Here is an 18,017-nt window from a genome sequence, read left to right on the forward strand (position 1 = left end):
TTTGCAGGCCACAGTACCATGATCTTGGAACTAACTGAATTCTGCCTAACGAATAACATTTTTCTGTTTTCAGGGGGATCTATTCAGACAGATCTCTGGGACCGCGATGGGCACCTGCTTCGCCCCCAGCTATGCGAATTTATTTGTAGGCTGGTGGGAGGAGCAGGTGGCCTGGTCGGAGGGTAACAGGATGTGGACCTAGAACGTGATAAAGTGGCATAGGTACATAGACGATCTCTTCCTTGTGTGGAAGGGGTCGATACAAAGTGCAAAAGATTATATCTCTCACCTAAACAACAACAACGTTAACTAACGAATTTACTGGCGAGGTGAGCTCAGTGGCAGTGAGCTACCTTGACCTTCAAATAACTGTACTAAACAACATGGTGATCACTTCTCTGTACCGAAAGCCGACGGCTGGAAACAGCATTCTACATGCCGACAGCGGGCACCCTGCAAACCTCAAACAAAGCATTCCCTACGGTGGGCTATTGCGCCTTAAACGCAACTGCACCTGTGAGGAAGACTTTCAGAATGGGGCTAAAGAAAGCATTGAGAGATTCAAAGCCAGAGGTTATGGTTCGATCCACCTAGACCAGACGTTGAGTAGAGTGAGCAGGATACCCAGTGACGAGCTGCTAAAACAGAAGACAAACAAGAAAGGTGAAGATGGAAAATTTCGCCTAATAACAACTTTTCTAATGGCGCCAACTTTATGAAGGCAACATTACGAAAAAACTGGCACATTTTAAAAACTGGCCCGATCATTGGGATGGACATCCCAAGTAGTTCTCTGGTGACTTTCAGGAAAACGAAGTCACTTAAGGATCTCCTAGTACACAGCCACCTAGATGCCCCCAAAACAAGAGTCAATACTGTGGCAGACATGAAGGGCTTTTTCCCCTGTGGCAAGTGCAAGGCCTGCGCGCACAGCTAAAGGGTTTTAGGCTATGAAATACCAGTTCTAACAATTCGAAAACCCATTAATTCATTTATCACATGCCAAACATCACACGTGGTGTACTGCTTGATGTGCCCCTGCAAATTAAGATATATTGGGAGCACTATAAAAAGCGTGAAATTAAGAATCCTGGAACACATGCGCGCTATAGCCAATAAAGACATGACGTCTCCAGTGGCCAAAAACTTTGCAATCAAACATCACAGTAACAGGGATGATTTACAGTACTTTGGAATTGACCAGGTGCCAGAACACGAAAGGGGCGGCAACAGACTCACCAAATTTAGACGCTTAGAGTCCCATTACATCATTGACCTACAAACCAAAACCCCTACAGGTCGGAACAGCGGGGAAGAATTGGCCATCCACCTAGGAAAATGAACACTAAGATACATCACCAGGGCCGCCACTACAATCTGCAGGGAAATCATTTTACTAATATTGGTATTTGGCGAGGTACTTTTTGCGGTTTCTATTCTGGGAACCGCCAGTGCCGATCCACGGCTAAAATTTTCTATTTTGGAATGTGTTCGATATTGGGCGATGTAATCAGGAACATAAATTGCCTTTTATTAGCGACACTTCACTATGAGATATATGTCTTAAACTGTCATGATAATATTATCTGAAGTTTAGAATGTGAATGATGATATAAGGCATGTTAATGCAATGTATATTACTAATTGCCGATTCACGGCTAGATCATATTATCTCACCGTGGTTGTAGAACTATGAACTGCCGATTCACGGCGCAATGTGTAAATACTAACGTGATAGTTATTATGGTTTATTATTTCCACTTTTTGACTATGAATTGTATAAACTTGGTTCTCTGCTCGATTTGCACATTCCAATATGGCGCTCATGTAACATTCATGAGTAGCCCTACCTCTCTTTCTCTGTAAAATTGCACGCTGCACTTTAAAAATGAGTCCGTGTACAACACTCGTGTTGACAAATTGAGAAAGGGCTTGACCCGAAACGCGTCTGTAAGGACTTTATTAAAAAATTTGGAAGACTGACAACATACGCCGCGAGTGCTGCCTTTTTCTTTCCCGGCCGGGGAGGAGATTCGGAGCGACATATATATATATATATATATACTATTGGCGATTGCCAGTAGGTAGTTATTATTTTAGAGCATGTTTCAAAAGGTAAAAAACATTTTTTGGCTTGCCTATATCTTTGGTGCCAGTTGACAAATCTTCGCAAACTTTTCTAAAAGAAGTACGCCAGTGATTCTTGTTGTGCATGGAAAGTTTCAGGCTATAAATCAAGCAGGAGCTGAGAAAAAGGGTGGGTAAAAAAGTGAGCTTCCAATGTTAATTCTTTTAGGAGCTTCGACCACAACTACAGCCTGAACCTCTGAACGGATTGACAGGACACCAAATTTGGTCAGAAAGATAGTTTTTGGTCCACAGTTTGTGCTTTTTCTTGAATGGTGTACATCCATTCATTAGTTTTTCAGAAATAAAAAGAAATCCAAATTTGTTTATCTGGGTCCGCGATGACTTCGCGAACAATAACATGCTTGTGCAGAGAAATACAGTGCACTGATTGGCTGCCAACACTTCAACCAGGAAGCCATCTTGGGGCTTCACTTAAACCATGTCCCATAAAAAAATAAAAAAAAGGAAATGGGACATGGTATGAATACCCTGACTCACATGCCTTGGTCTTGACCTCCTAGAGGGACCCCAGCGAAGAAAAAAGCATTTTTTGAAAATACAAAATTGCAGCGAATATGTGGCAAAAAAATGCACTTGTTTTCAAAAGGGCTCCTGGATGGGCACAGACCTCGGGAGCCTTTCATAAAAGAAGGAAGGGGTGCACAGGGGCCCCCTCCTGAGACTCTTTAAGCCACCACTTTCCCAGGGCTTTTTAAAAATAATTTAGGGGGGCCATGGGTACCCCCTCCTGGACTTCTAGGAGCGCCAGGGACCACCACCTCCCTGGGGCAATTAAGACAATTGGTGGGCTGCTGCGTGGACCCCCGTGCCCAGGGGAAAACACCTCTCCGGGGCTTTCTTTTTTATTAGGAATGAGGGTGGTCACGTGGCTTTCTCAGCCCCTGGGACGACCACCTCTCCAGGGCGGCTTGTGCAAACCAATGGAGGGGGCCATGCAGCTCCAGTCCTGAAGCCATATATGGCCCTGGGGTCCACCAGCCAAGGGGCGGCTCCTACTATGTCCCGAAATGCTCCTCCCCGAACATAACTGTTGGCTTTAGCTTGGCAGGAACTCACAGCGGGCGAGAGCTGTCAAAGTGGTCCCACCTGCTGAAAGCGGAGGTTTCATCTCCTTCCTTGCCCGCAGACAAGTGGGCAGGAAAAGAGATGAAAGATTGCTCTTGCATGCGAGGAGATGCATTTCCAGAGGCTCCCTTCATGTGAGAACAATGCTGGCTCCCACAGGAGGCAGGGAACTGGCTGGGACTGCGGGAGCCTTGAGGAATGTGTGGGCATAGGGGTGTGAGTGCGTATGTGAGTAGTTCTGTGGATGATGTCATTTGATATGTCATCAGAATAGCCACTGACAATGTTGTGAGTGATGTAATATGTGAGGTCATAAGCAGTGCATTGCGGGGTGTAAGTTATAGTTAGCTCAGGTAACCATTACTGCTGAATTTCACTGGTTTCGTATGAGTGAAATCTGAGCCTAACTATAACGTCAGTGAATCTATACGTAAAAAAAAAATGATATTTCCTAATTAGAACGTCCCTGTCACCATTTGATTTTTCAATGTAAGTACCTTGGGCTTACCATAGGGGTGTCCAATGTGTAAGAAAAGGTAAGGGTCAGGCCTGGCCAGTGTGGACACTGGCCAGGACAACATGACAGTTCACAGACTGCGCACAAGTCTTGCGGGGGAAGGCCTGAGTCACCATTTTAGGGCTACTCATGTGGGTGGCACAACCAGTGCTGCAGGCCCACAAGTAGCATTTGAATTACCCGCCATGGCACACTTAGTGCACTTTACTAGGGACCTACTGGTAAGACAAATATGCCAATCATGGATAATCAATCACAGTAATATTTTTAACCAGGGATCACTTGCACCTTGGCACTGATCAGCAGTAGCAAAGTGCCTAAACCAGCTAAACGAAATCCATCACAGTGTCAAAAACGTAGGCGGTAGAGGCAAAAAGTCTGGGGAAAGCACGTCAGGGATGCCAGGTCTAACAATATATAAAACCCTGAAATTTCACCTGCGTTGTAAAAACTCCAGATTTAACTCTCATGATATAATGACTCTCGATGTAGAGCCGGCGAAACAAAGCCATACTATTGTGAACATTATGCTCACACAAAGAGTGACTTCATCAAACAAAAAGTGAATACCTTTGAGGGTAGTGTAAAATAAAGTAACTGTGTATAGAGGCAGAACTGGGATTGCATGTTTTAAATACCTATGATTGTGGGGAGGTCAATGATTATCATTGTTGGTCTAATGGTCAAAGGTTTAGAGACCAAAGATTGTTATGATTGCCAACTACTAAATTGTCAGTCAATTCAATTTAACATTATTGACAATCATCCTGCTGTTGACATCTGCATATACTCTCTCAGATTCGTATTTAATGACATTACTAAGGATACCAGGTTTCCAGGCTGTTTAGGATTACATGGTGTAGAAGGCTCAACTAGGACGGTTGTAAGGGAGTTCATCCATAGGCAGAACTTTCATGTACAAGCAGAGGCTGATGTTAATTAGAGATTCACCAACAAGTGTGTATCATGAGCATAATTAAGACAAGTTTATACATTGTCAAATCAAAAGCTTGCATTAATTTTACAGATTCATATGGAAAGAATGACATAATTTGTGGTCTCCTTCCTTCATCCCAGTCTGGCCAGTCAATTAGAATATTATGATCAACAATTAGTCGTGAGTCATGCTGCGTATACAAAAAAAAGGCCTTGTTGATTTCATAGACCTTGAAGAATAGATGTGGCTACCAGCTCTGTACCACTTCCAGCTGGAAGTACACCTGTTGGGAGGAAGGGGGTCAAGCAAATTCTTGCATTAAAATTTGAGTTATGGAATCACAATGTTTTCCAGTGATTTGAATAGATGCAGAATGTTTGTTGGAGGCAGAGGTTCAGTGGGGGAAATCTTAGGGGTATAACATGCCCATACGTTTTTAGTTTGACAAAAACAGTTCCCCTACTTCATATCAAAAGGATATTGTCATGCAATGGTAAATTTCTACAGTTGAGGTACCCCAGCTGAAGTGGAAGGGAAGAGAGCTTATGTGCTTTGAAGCCGAGGGAGACACAGACAGCTGAACAAGAAACACTTCTTTCCAGGGTGTCTGCAGCCTGGAAGAAATGTAAATGTATGCATTTAGTTAATCTGCAAATATAAAGGCTGCTTGGGTGCCAATATTGGCTTTACTAGATGGCGTCACTCAAATATTAATATTTGAGAGGTATGGCATGGTGGCATGGTGGCCTGATGAACTGTGGAGTTTGTGCTTTTAAGGGGCAGTTAGAAATTATTTTTGCAGAAGGTACAGTCAGCATAGCTGCATATTACTTAGATCAATATTTTGGAAGCACTTTTATTTTATTTTAAACCTCAATCTTTTTAGAATTATTTGGCAGCTTATCTTATACTGTGTGTAATGCTCTACATATTTACAGTGTTTTCTGTCACTGGATGTGACCTCATAACACTGAAAACTCAAAAGTCACTATTCTCCACTGCATCAACCAGAATTCAATTCTGTGACTGTCTAGTAATCTGCAGTCTGCAGTGTTCATATTAACGAATGGAGTTTTCAATAAAACATTAAACAGTGCATTTGTCATTGATTTGTTTAACTTATTTATTTTTCCTTTATGGTGTGTGTTATTCTATATGCAAATACTTGAGGATGAAAGACCAACAAAATAGTTGCACAATATTTTGTTCTTTTTCTGACTGACTGCCACACTGGACTCATGATCATGGTTCCCATACTTTTTTAATGCACTTTGACCCCTAGTTAGAAGCCTTAACAAGAGTCTGTATTTTGTGTGCTAATGACACCGTATATGTGTCTTAAGATATCCACTGAGGCTGAGTTTCACTACCTGAGGAATCACTGCATGGTGACTACCTGAGGAATCACTGCATGGTGACTGAGGCAATGATGGCAGCTGCCAGTCTTAAATATGGGCAGACAACCAGATTTCTCAAGACAAATTGATTGTCTTCAGTCCATTGCCTTCCTTTGAATAATATGGGCGCTTACTTAATAAAGTCTTGTTTCTGACAATTGTCTACCATTGTTGACTGCACTTGCAACAATAGGTCCATCTATGAAAGAAGTCTCCTACATTATGAGCCAATGTTATTCTCCATAGGAACACCTTCTCCAAATGCTCATAGCTCGCCTCTCCCTTAAACTACTGTTGGTACTATAAGCAAAGTACACCCTGACTTGCGCAGTCCATCCCTGCTAATCTGACTTCTCCTTTGGTGCACTGTTCCTCCGTCGGGGGTGCAAATTGTACCTGGCTACTCCAGGCACAGATGGGTTAGTAAAAAGGGGCTCAGACACAGAGGGGCCCGTGTAAAAGGGCTCTTGAATAGCCTTTATCTCCGAGGGCACTGCTGCATTTAGTACCTCATTATTTTCGGCCTCCGTTTGAGTCCACATAAGCTTGACATCTGAAAAAGAGACAAATCATGGGACTTGCTCCCACTCCGAGTCCCCAATTTCTTCCTTGACTCACTGATCATAGAGCAAGGATAGAGGCACTCTGCTGCAGTGTTTACTATGAATCCAGTCTTTCGGCATGTGACCTTTACTGGTGTGCGTGTTGGAAGGAGGACATGGACTGGTCCTTTCCACCTCAGCTCCAAGTTCTTCTTCCTCTGAAAATTTCTGATGAGGATGAAGTCACCATGCCGAATATCATGTCCTGGCTCCTCGGGTCCTGGCAGGAGGGAATGGCGGATCTGTTGAATGGAACACAGAGTTTTAGTTAACTCATACAGATAGTTCACTAACAGAGGATATTCAATTTCAGAAAATGTCTGCGGATGCAGGACTTCCCAGACATTTGCCGGGCACCTAAACACGACCTCTGGTGCGAAAATCCTGTCCTAGAATGCACAGTGGTTCTTGTGGACAAAGGGCTAATGGTAAAGCTTCTGGCAATGGTAACCTTGTGGTCTTCTGAATCTTTGCCAACTTCAGTTTGAGAGTACCGTTATACTTCTCAACTAAATGGGCGGACTGGGGATGGTTTGCAGCATAAAATATTTGTCTGATATGTAGTCCTTCACAAACTAGTTGAATGACTTTGGCATTAAAATGACTTCCGTTATCACTCCAGATCAAATGGGGCAAGCCGAGGCGAGTACTTTTGCAGTCGCTATGGCTGAATTTTCTTTCGTAGGATAGGCCTCATCTGATGTACTGAGTGCACAAACAACCACTAACAAATATTTCAAAGTATTGACTCAATTCATCTCTATATAATCCATTTGGAGGACCTCAAAAGGTAAAGTGAGAGGTGCAAAATGACCAGGTAGTGTAGGGGTAACTTTTCGAGGATTGTGCATCATGCACACCATATAATATTTGACCAAATGAGCGTCCATCTTTGGGATATTATCATTTTGCCATACAGGGTCTAACAACTTACAAATGCCTTTAGCACTGATATGAGCCGGCCTGTGCGCCATGGTGACTACAGGAAAAACATATGCATCTGGCAGCATCCATCTCTGTTTCCCTGACTTATCAGTGCAACACCCCTCCTCATCCCAACGTGCTGTGCTTTCCTGCCATATTGCTAATTCCTCAATCGTTGCCTCACTCTTTATCTGCTTAACAATTTCAAGTGTATCCTCAAACATGGTGACCCCGGGACCTGCTACAAACATCCTTTTCATCTTCATTCAGGCTGTCTGCTTGGCTGTCTGGTCTGCAAAGGTGTTCCCCTTACCCACATTGTCACAAATTTTCCTGTGAGCACTGCACTTTACTATCGCCAATTTCTTAGGGAGAGTCAAAGCCAACAAAAGCCTATGTATAAGGGGGGCATGATGGATCTTCATCCCATGGGAAGTGAGAAACCCTCACTCTGCCCAGAGCCACCCAAAATTATGGGCAACTCCAAAGGCATACTGGCTGTCAGTATAAATATTGACAACCAGTCCTTCACTCAACTCTCAGGCTCGAATAAGGGCAACGAGCTCTGCAGCTTGGGCCAACAGATAGGGAACTCGTGAAGTCTCAACTACCGTGTGTAGTGTTGTGATTGCATATGCAGCACTGCAGTGCCATCTAGTACCTTAAAACATATAGTTACCCTTGGGGGTCAGATAAGGAAACATCAGTAAGGTCTACCCATCCTTTTTTCTTTCCCTCCATCTTGAAGATACAATCATGTATGTTAATTTCCTCATTCTCAGAAGGGAGGGGTTGTAATGTGGCTGGGTTCAGAGTGGCACGTCTTTTAATCATGACATGTAGTGCAAAGAGTGTTAGTTCATAACCGGTCAGACGTGCACTGGTGAGGTGCTGCATCTTGGTCTTATTCAAAAGGGTATCCACAGCATGGGGCACCATAACTGTGAGGTCAGTATCAAGCACAAGCCCAGTCGATTGCCTTATGGAGACGGCCACAACCGTGACTGCTCTTAGACAGCTCGGGTTGGCTCTTGCAACAGGGTCAAGAAGAGGAGAAAAATAAGTACACAGCCGTTGCATACCCCCAAAGGCCTTTGTTAAAACAGAAAGCGCACAAACAGTCGACTTGTGTACATAAAGCACGAATGGCTTCACATAGTCATGCGTGCTAAGCACAGGAGCAGAGTAAACTGCAACTTTTAATTGCTCAAAAGACTGCTGACATTCAGGAGTCCAATGCAAGGGTTCATGCACATCTTTAGTGGTTAGTTTGAGCAGGGTTTTGTTAATAAGGAATAATTAGGGATCCATTGGAGACAGTAGGAAGTAATGCCAATAAAAGCATGCACATCTGAGTTTGAAGGTTAGGCATTTTAACAATGGTACTGATGAGCTCGGGGGTCAATCTCCTATCCTCCTTCGAAATAGGTGACCTCCTGTTGACAATTTTGACATTTGGAAAGGGACACTTTATGTCCGCGGTGCGCCAAATGCAATAACATTTTAACTTCACTGTCTTTGCAACCCTTTTCAGTGTCACAAACAATGAGAAGGTTGTCTACATATTGGAGCAATACATTAAATGTAGGAAGTGCCCAAGAGTCCAATAGTGCTTTTAAAGCTTGAATATAGATAGGAGGGCTATCAGTATAGCCCTGAGGAGCTCGAAAGAATATAAAGCTTCTGCCAGCTAGTGTAAAACAGAACAAGTTCTTGCTGTCTGGATGGATTGGAATACTGACAAATGCATTTTTTAGATCTGTGGTATATAAATAAATAATACCGGATCTAGGTTTGACTGGACATAGCAATAACAGATAGCTCAATAAATAAGAGTCAAGATTCGAGGTAGTAGGAGTTTGCAGGTTTAATACAGCATAAAGGACAGGAACAGGACAACCTGCACGGGAACAGGATGGCAGGGCCCTGCAGGGGGGACAGGGAATGAGCGCGCTAGGGGAAAAGGAATCGGCGTCGGCGTAACATTTAATAACAGTGCACAAGCATATATACTAAAACAATTGCATTACAATACATATGATAGGCGGAGCAGTGGGTGTGGTCAATAGCAGTCGCGAAAGATAAGGGTGAAAATGGGTGTAACAGGAGGCGTATACATGGACATGTGATGTAAACGTAACAGAATATGTCATAAATGGGGCGGAAACATGGAGGGGGCTACCTAAGGAGCCGGGACCTCTGACCTAATGGTGCGCGCAAACTGGCAATGACGTGTTACTAGGAGAAGCTGGGGGCTATGAACTCTGTGCTAGGAGTAGAGACTGAAGTCTGGAGAGTCAGGGCGACATGTACCTAAACCCTATCTAGTATCTAATGTTTAGAGGACATGTTGATATAAACTAAGAGTCAGGAGGGGAGAGGCTAACAGACTCTAAGACTGGAGCATGCATTATTCTATATGTAGTGCGTGTTGAGGAATATTAAATGACCATTAATACAGTATTTCTCTTACATGGAGACGTAAAGGCTAGACGATGACGGGAACTATTGATGTGATTCAGTAGCTTAGGAATGCAGAAAAGGAGGGCTGGACTGATAACTAGAATCATAACATACTCTTGGCAGACTCGTAGGCAGAGCCAGGCCGAGCCGGGCACTGTGAGGCAGGAAGTAAGTGAAGGGTCGAGGATACAGGTGGGGGCTGTATCGCTCCTCAGCGAGGGCTCAGGAGACAGGAGCTGAATCTGGTGTCCGGGCCCTTTTGAGGCCTAGAAACGGGGACTTTACAATGAAATAACGTGCACACTGAGAAACGTGGCAACGTAACTTTACATAGGCCTGATATTCGTAGTATTCACGAGAACTGGAAACTAGCATACTAGGGATAGACACAACTGTAATCGCGTCTTTAATCGAACATGGGGAATACATATGCATATTAATCATGCATACATAGCATAAGATGGGGGACACGTAGGGACACAGAACATGGCAAAATTTACTTTTCCACATTCCCTCCTTGTCACTACGTTTCCATCAGGAAACATCAATATTCATGATACCATCTATCATTTCATACAGTATCATTTGCTCATCTCGAATTTTCTTGGAACGGGATTTAGAACGGGACTTGGGACTAGGAATACAAGAGGTAGCACAGATGCCACAAATCGCAGGGCCACATTGTATACAGAGGCAGCAACTGAATATGATCGCTACTGCAATACCTAGAAATGACAATACTTTCCATCCCCAGGCGGAAATCATATTCCAGAACCAACCGGACCATGTCCAGGTGCCTGGATTCTGGTGTAACATATGGGCAATATTATGGAGTCTGGTTATAGCTGAATAAACAGACGGCGCGTTATTAGGAATGAAAATGCAGCAACTAGATCCGATGACTCTACATGCCCCGCCCCTATCGGCCAGTATGACGTCAAGGACGAGACGATTCTGGAGCACGACAATTCTCATAAAGGATTGTTCTTCGGTTAAGTTACTTAGAGCAGAAGTAGTCTCAATCACTACTGCTTCAAGGGTTCTCGTTAATCTACGTATCAGTTTACTATTCACGACAGTACCTAAATAGGGGAAGACACCTTTATTGATATCTATGTATTGTTCTAGAGCAGTTTCAGTATAATCGACAATCGGGAGGTCTCTTTTGTGTCTAGTATGTACTAGGTGGGAATTCCTATGATAGTCAGGTGGGGCTAGAAAAACTGGTGGCAGTAGGAAGGCAATGTAACAGGTTCCCTCCCAATCGAGGGGCAGACGAACATATGCGGTCTGACCACAAACAAAATAAGAATGACGTGAAGCTTTAAACATAGATTTCCTACTGTCACTATACTTGACAATAGTAGTACAATCACTATGTCCTACATGTACGGAACCATTATTTCGGACACATAATTCACCTTTGACTGGTAGTACTGATATAGCAGGTAAGTCTGGAGTAGTATCAGACTGAACATTCAGGACCATGAAATTCGAAGAATAATTACCTAAATTATAAACTTCATTCTCTAGATCTAACCCTGTTCTGTGGGGAAGACCTTGCTTGTCTGGAAAACATGTACTGTTAAGAAAAGACATATCTGTTGAGGATGACGTTAACGTGGACCATTCTCCACACGAACCATTATGTGAAAATGGATAAGGAAAGAGTGGCAGAACTCCCTTCGGTGTCTGGGAAGGGGGGAGTCGACCACACAACCAACAATTAGTGGCATTGCTGGTCTGGTGTGAATAATGTAACATGCGGATAAAGGAATTATTTCGCATAGCAAGACGATAAGATAGTTCATGAGGAGGCAGATCACTAAACGTGTGCTCTACTGTAGCATTAGCAGACTTATTTACATGAGAAACTGGAAAATACAAATAAAATGCATAACATGTGCAGGTAATCATAAGGCTGAGATATAGCAGAAAACATAAAATAATAGTGCAACTTTTAGAGTTCTCACTAACTCTCTCTCTGTGGGGGTCTATTTTATACATGTCAGAAACCGGTCTAACCGTTTCACCTAGGGGAGGACTTAGACAATCAAACTGGCTGACTTATTTTACTAGACCTTAATTTTTTCTTATACTTCTGCTGCGGAGTTTTCTCTAACAGGGAGGAATCTGTATCATTGTCTTTTGCGGGACAGTCCTTGAGAATAGTACTTTGGCAATTTTTAAAATCCTCGGAAATGTTCTTTGAAACAGTCTTTAGTCCGTAAAATCTTTTCACATGAGACAGGTGGACCCAGCCCTTCCTGCCTTCCAGCTTGACGGCAGTACGGGTGGCCAGGAGGACCTGTTTTGGTTCCTTCCAGCGGGGCTCCAGCGGACTCGAACGATCAAAATTCCGGACAAGAACCATGCATCCGGGAACGATTTCATGCGGTGCCACCTCGGTATTGTCTGGAAATGCGGCGGCAACCTGTGAACGACAAGAGTGTAGGGCAGACATCAAGGAAGCTAGGTAATCTGTCAGCATATTACTTGAAACATCGGTAATACTTCGAGGTCTAGGTGTACCCCACATATTAGGGGGGCGGCCGAATACGACCTCGTACGGGGACAGACCTGATCTGGAATGTGCGACCATACGCATATAAAACAAAGCGACTGGCAGAGCTACTAGCCAGTCTACACCTTTCTCTTTACATACTTTGGCGATGCGGATTTTCAGGGTCTGGTTATGTCTCTCTACGAGACCGGCTGCTTCAGGATGGCGTACACAATGGAACTTCCACTGGTACCCTAACAACAGGGAAATATGTTTCATAAGCTCGGATGAGAATGGCTGGCCGTTATCAGAATATACGACCCTAGGGAGTCCATAACGGGGGAAGAATTCACGAACCAACTGCTTGGCAGTGGTCGCGGCTGTGTAATCTGGGACTGGATATGCCTCTGTCCACCTGGACAAAGCGCATACAACTACGAGGACATACTTGAAACCTCGACATCGCTCCATCTGAATATAATCCATCTGGAGGACTTCAAAAGGGTGGTCAGGGGGCTGGAATCCACCTTGTTCCACGGGGACACTTTTACCTGGATTAAACTGGCAACATATCATACAGGTACGGACTTTCTGCTTGGCTGCAGCTCGTAAATGCTTGTTGAACCAAATGTTCTGGATACTATCTAACATAGCTTTTTCTCCTAAATGTGCTGGACTATGTGCGGTATTGATAATGACTTGAACCATAGAGTCGGGGAGAAACCATGTGGCTTTTCCCTTCGTTACCCATCCCTGATCTGTCTGGACCCCTCCTTGTTCGGACCATTTCTTGATTTCATCGGGAGTAGCATGTAACTGGATATCTATGACATCTTGAGTGGGGTCCTTAACTGTCATACATGTAGTCGGATCGGGAGTATGTGTCTGTATCGGATTAACTGAAACGTCTGGAGTCTGTGCTGTAAGCTTGGCTGTGCGATCTGCTAGATCATTACCTTGAGAAATAGTATCAGTAACTTTCGTATGTGCTTTGCACTTCATGATAGCAATAGATGTCGGTAAGTGTATGGCATCTAACAGAGCTTGAATAAGGAGACCATGCTGAATCTTGGTTCCATGAGAAGTCATGAAACCTCTCTCCTGCCAGAGCACTCCAAAGTCGTGTACGACTCCAAATGCGTAACGTGAATCTGTGTAAATATTAACTTTCAGGTTCTTGGCGTGTATGCAGGCTTGGGTCAGAGCAACTAGCTCTGCTGCTTGAGCGGACAGGGTGTCAATACGGTGTGTTTCTATAACTTCAGTGTCAGTAGTCACTGCATACGCGGCTACTAGTTCTCCTGTACTTGTTCTCATACATGAACCATCCACATAAAGTGTCAGGTCGGGATCTGGTAATGGAATATCTGTCAGATCTTGTCTTGGCTTTGTCATAATATTAACTACTTCCACACAGTCGTGTGTGGCAGGATTCGAATTAACTGACGGTAACAGTGTAGCAGGATTTAGAACGTTGCAGCGTCTGATTTCTATGTGTGGCTGGAACAGTGTCAGTTCATAACCTGTTAAACGTGCAATTGTCAAGTGCTGAGTCTGTGTTCGGTTTAAAAGAACTTCCACGGAGTGTGGAACTTGTACTGTCAAAGAATGTCCTAATACTATGGAATCACTTTGTCTGATAGCTAGTGCTGTGGCTGCAACTGACTTGAGGCACGCAGGCAGAGCCTGGGCTACAGGATCTAGTGTGCTTGAAAAATAAGCACAGGGCTTGTATTGTCCTGCTTGATCTTGTGTGAGAACAGATAATGCTGTACCTTCACGTTCAGTGACGAAAAGTGTAAAAGGCTTACTGTAGTTCGGTGTAGCTAGAACAGGAGCTTGACATAAAGCTTTCTTTAACTCATGAAAAGCAAGTGTATGTTCAGATGTCCAAGGGAGGACAGTCGATACGGCTGCCTCCTGTGTCGTTAACTGTATCAGTGGCTTGGCTAGAAATGCATACTGAGGAATCCATTGTCTGCAGTAAGAAGTGAGGCCGATAAAAGCACGTACCTCCTTCTGGGTCTTGGGCTGAGGAAGACTCGCTATTAACTGGATACGGTCAGGTGTCAACTGCCTACCCCTCTTGGACAGCAAGTGGCCTAAATAGATCACTTGCTGGACACAGAATTGAAGCTTCGAAGGGGACACCTTGTGCCCCATCTCTGCTAGGAAATACAAGACTGTAAGTGATGCTCGCTCGCAAGCACGTTCAGAACGGGCTGTGATCAGTAGATCATCGACATACTGGAGCAGGGCAGTGTCAGTTGGCATGTGAATATTGTCTAGTTGCCTCTTAAGTGCTTGACTGTAAATACTAGGACTTTCTGTGAAACCTTGAGGAGCTTGTGTGAACATATAGCTCCTTCCATTTAAACAAAATCCGAAAAGAAACTGGCTGTCTGGATGAATGGGGACACTGAAAAACGCGTTCTTGAGGTCTATGACTGTAAAAAATGAGGCTTCGGAATCAATGGCTGTCAATAGGGATGAAATATCTGGGACAACTGGGTACTGGGGAATAATACATTTATTGAGTTCTCGAAGGTCAATCACTAATCGATATACTGGGGGTGCATTTGGATCAGTACGTTTCATGACTGGAATGATCGGAGAATTACATACATTGGAGTCAGTTTCTACAACTACTCCTTGAGCGATGAGCTCGTCAATAATTTTGGATAAGGCTGTTACAGCCTCAGGTGGCAATCTGTACTGTCTGATTCGTGGTAACACTACACCTGGTTTGAGAGTCACACGATGGGGTGTGATTTGCATATAACCTACATCAGTTGGACCTTGCGCCCATAGATGCTGCGGAACATTAGACAATCTCGGATCAAAATCTCGTAATACATAGTGACCCTTGAAGTCACGTAAGAACAGTCGTATTCCTTCTGGGGAGCAGCAAATAACTGCACCTAATTCTTTCAGTGTTTTAATACCTAACAGATTTTCTGGACATGACTTCGTAAGTAACAGATCAGTAGTGCGGGACAATGGACCTACTTCTAGAGTAACTGGCTTAGATATCTCGTTTACAATAGGCTTTCCTGAAAATCCAAGGGAAACATTTCTAGAGCCTGAGAGCGGAGCCCCTGGAACTTCGGCGTGACTGATGGTCGTCCTACTTGCCCCTGTATCAATCAGAAACTTTCTGTCTTTCCCTAGTACTTGACTATGAACATAGGGACCTTCTTGATCTACAGGAATCTCGATGAGAGGCAAGCCTACCTTCCTCTCTAGGCTGTTTCATGAATATGGCTGATACTCTGGATACTCTGTCTGTGCGTACTGGTACATCTGCTGTGTAACATGCTGTGTTGCAGCAATAGGCTGCGGTGCTGGAACTGTCTGTTGTGCATTCTGTGGCTGAGAAGTCTGTGAAACTTGTTCTTGTCTAGGCGGACGTGGTCTTTCTTTAGTCTTACCGGTAGCTATATTATGTTTCAGAACTGCACACTCGTTTATAAAATGACCTGGCTGTTTACAATAATTGCAGGTCCCTTTAACGGGAACTGCAGGATGACTGGCTTGATTCGTACCCCTCTTCTGACTGTCTTGAGGAACAGATTGTGCAACTAGTACTTTCATTTTCGTGTCTTTCATACGTTTCCTTTCATGATCTTGCTCTTCTCTGATTCTATTCTGGTGATACTGAAGCATCTGTAACATTTGGGACGGGGTATTAGCTTGCCACGTACTTTCGACTTTCAAAACTCGATTCTTAACTTGTGGACTTGAATTCTCGACTAATTTAGTAACAAAAAGATGAGGGTATGACTCGCTACTTGTCTTGAGGCCACTGTTAATACTAAAGCATTTCTCAAATCTAGAATAAAAATCACTAGTGTCTTCGTCTTGTTTCTGTTTACAGGCTGAGATTGCATCCCAGTCTTCCTTTTTAGTGGCTAATAATCTGGGCAAAACTTGTATCAATAATTCAGGTAATTCTTTACATTTCTCTCCAAGACCGGTACCTGGTACTCGTATCTTATCTTCAGCTTCTAGAACTGCCCAATCGATCTTTTTCTCTCCCACCTCCCATTCTTTTTCCTTGAGTTTCTCGTATACCCCTGCGGGCAACAGGACCTTTAGCATTTTAATAATATCTGGATACGTGTATTCTCCCATACGGAGCATGTCTTTTAATTCTCGGTGGAACCCTGCTGGATCTTTGTCATGACAGGGAATTAATTTCTTCATCTCTAAGAGTTCCATCTTTGTAATCGGAGTGTAAACAAACACTCGTTGCATTTCACCATCTGCTGTCCTGACTGGGTGTACTTCTCGTAACGGATTCTGTCTATCTATGTAAAAGGGTTTACTTTCTGGAGGTGAGACATGAACAAAATGCGGGTTCAGGAACGTTCTATATTTGTGGCGTTGTTCTAGAATGACACTAATTAAATCGGTACCTAGACCTTTCCATCTATACTGGAGTAACTCGTTCAGGACATCGTGTAACGGACCTGGATCAGAATGTTGACCCTCATACAGAGTAATGAGGTGCTGGATCATATACATACCCACCAGTCGTTGCTCGGCTGGGGGCAGTTTCAGAAACATTTGTGCCACTATTTCGTCTGGAAAAGTGGTAGAATCAGTAGTCCATCGGACTGCTGATCGGGCTAGTTCTTGTTCATGCATAGTACTTAATTCACTGTAACCGATTCGTGATTTCAGAATGTGATCGGTAGCTTGAAATACTTGTTCTAGAGAACCTTGTTCTGGGGCTGGATGAGGAACAGTTTTCTTGTGTTCTAGGCGTAAATGGCGGTCTGGAAATCTAGATTTTCCTACATACGCTATTCTAGTGGGATTCTCGTCGTCTACCTCTTCTGTAGAAGAGTCATTTTCTTTCTCGCTTACTTGTGCTGCTTTACGTTGTTCGTGTAACTTTATTATTTCTTTACGGATTCTCTTGTACATACTCTCTATACTACTGACAGTTCTGTGTTTACCCTCGGCTATATTATCACTCCACCTTGTCAGGATTCTCATTTCGGCCGGATCTTTGGTCGGATAATCTTGTTCTCTTATTAAACAATTAATCAGAAACTTTAATAACATGAGCTGGATCTCAGCTTTCCTTTGAGACATGGCTTCGCCAATACTTTCTGGATCATCCCCTGTACGGATGAAACGATATATTCTGTCTAGATCTTCTTTCATATTCGGTAGGGTATCCAAATACCCGGTCACCCGTCTTACACGGATGGAATATATAACTGTACTATCATCACCTGCGACTGGATCATAGCGGCATTCAGTAAGAGCTCGTCGGATATCTGCAACGGACTTGTATTTGGGCGTACGCTGTAACGCACTTTCATGTAACTCGACGAACGTTACTCGTTGGTGTGGTGGCGGGGTACCAGGAGGACCTCCTCCTGCGGCCCCTAAACTAGAATCGTCGACTGATACTCTTCGTACTGGCGCGGCGGGAAATTGTAAT

The sequence above is a fragment of the Lissotriton helveticus genome, chromosome 4_1, assembly GCF_964261635.1.
Source record: "Lissotriton helveticus chromosome 4_1, aLisHel1.1, whole genome shotgun sequence".
Taxonomy (NCBI): Eukaryota; Metazoa; Chordata; class Amphibia; order Caudata; family Salamandridae; genus Lissotriton; species Lissotriton helveticus.